Source organism: Gadus macrocephalus, chromosome 1, assembly GCF_031168955.1.
Source record: "Gadus macrocephalus chromosome 1, ASM3116895v1".
Taxonomy (NCBI): Eukaryota; Metazoa; Chordata; class Actinopteri; order Gadiformes; family Gadidae; genus Gadus; species Gadus macrocephalus.
This window is the reverse complement of record NC_082382.1, coordinates 8,695,940-8,698,139: the sequence shown is the minus strand read 5'-3', so window position 1 is coordinate 8,698,139 and position 2,200 is coordinate 8,695,940.

Sequence of the window (2,200 nt, the reverse complement as noted above, 5' to 3'; positions counted from 1 at the left end):
CTGCTGGGCTTTCATTCAAATCAAATGCATAAAAATGTCGCAGCCAGTCCAGATGTGTCAGGTGTGCGCCCGCCTTTTTTCTTACATTCAATACTAATGTCTAGCACCTGTGGATTGCCTTTGGATGTTCGCACCACCCCTCTTTTTAGGTGTGCGCGAGAGACATATGAACGCACGCTTCCCGCTTTTGTAAATGCCATATACATTCGGATCGCATGATAGGAATAGATCTATTCCGATTAGAAATCGGATCAAAAGTGTCCATGTAAACACGGCTAGTGTGTTGGATTCATGTTAATGTGTATTTAAAGACATTGCAATTTGTGGAAACAATTGCGGGGGGAATATAAAAAGAGTGTCTAATCAACCAAAACTTTAGCGACCCCCCCCCCCCCCCTGCAGTACCTCCACGGACCCCCTAGGGGTCGCGGACCCCCTGTTGAAGACCCATGATCTAGGCGGGGGTACTCATAATTAATCTGCGATTTACCTTCCCAAACAGTCCTGACATCTCGGTACCAAAGATAAATGTGTGCAGCCCAGTGTAACAACACTCCCCTTTCTCTAATCCATGGAGGAGAAGCAGCACTGAAAGATCCCCACAGCTTGCTCTCGGCCGTTGATAAACGTTGCCATGACAACAGAGATGGTTTGTCTAAACGTCAACTAATGGTTTTCCCCCTTAGTCAGTAACGTTAGGTTGGACGAGAAATAACACAATTATTCCGATTTTTTAAAACAAATCCTGGAAAATATTGGGTGGGACAAACAACACTGTTTGGAACTTTTCGGGGATGGAACGCAGATGACACCAGAACACAACAATTTGCTTGTAACCAATGACAACCGATCATGGCAACAATGTTAATGTTCTTGTGCAAAGGGTAAACCAAATTCCTGTCAAAGATTGCTCTTCATTGCCTTATACAGAGTAAGCTAACATCGCTCCCAAATATCAGTTGTTCAGTCTCGTATTTATATGTTACGTGTATATGGTAATTGGAAATGTACATGTACATTCATGCGTTTTCAACTTTTCTTTTATGCAGTGAGCTGACGTGATACTTCTCAGTAGGATTTAAGTTGTCACAGTGGGTAGATGACTGTTGAACATTTGGGGAACCAGTGCTTCACATGAATAAATAGCTGCATCAGAAATAATAAGTGGCATGCTGTATACATTCTAAAACAGATCTGCACTGGGTGGAAGAGCTCGGATGAAACGCATCAGCCTTCCCTTCAACTGGGAATCTGCCATCAGTTAGCCCACTCAAAGTGTAAAACGGCATTACGGCTGGAAGGACTTCAACATGCGCACACCGCGACCATCTCCACCTCCCTCTCAGCTCCACGCTCAGCTATCATCCAGAGTGAAACACAAGCGTTTCGACCGCGCGGAGGTCCGCTCATATCAAAGGTGGACGGTAGAGGAGGAGGAGGAGGTGGAGGAGGAGCAGGCTGGGGTAAAAAGGCCTTTTCCTGTTACTGTGACATAAGTCAAAGGTTTGGCGTGAGCTACACGGGAAACCACGGGACGTATGAAGTCTCAGGGGGAGCGAGGGAGCCCACTGCATGTTAGCTGAGGCTAAGTAGAGAACGGAGCACAGAAGACCACCAAAGAAGACTTTGGAGTTCGATTAGAAGCACATGGTGCACCACATTTATTTTCTGTGTGTGTGTGTGCGTGCGTGTGTGTGTGTGTGTGTGTGTGTGTGTGTGTGTGTGTGTGTGTGTGTGTGTGTGTGTGTGTGTGTGTGTGTGTGTGTGTGTGTGCGTGTGTGTGCGTGTGTGTCTGTGTGTGTGTGTGCGTGCGTGCGTGCGTGTGTGTGTGTGTGTGTGTGCGTGCGTGCGTGCGTGTGTGTGTGTGTGTGTGTGTGCTGTCCGAATAGCATTCAAATTATGAAAAGCACCTAAGGGTCCCCTAATCATCTGAAAACGAAAGGCATAATCATGCAGGGCTTCAATGATGTAGTCGGTGCCTCTTTAAGCAAAGCCAACATAGAGTGGAGTCCACCAAAATTGCTTAAACCTCTGCTTGCATGGCAGCCATGTCTCAGCAAACCCATGTCTCTTTTTGCAGCCGATAATGCGCCCAACATGGTACCGGGCCACTGCGTCAGACGGGCGTTAGATCTGCATAGCGTGCCGGTGAGAGCGCCCGTCCATCCCCGCCATCACCAGTGGGCCGATGAAGGGGGCA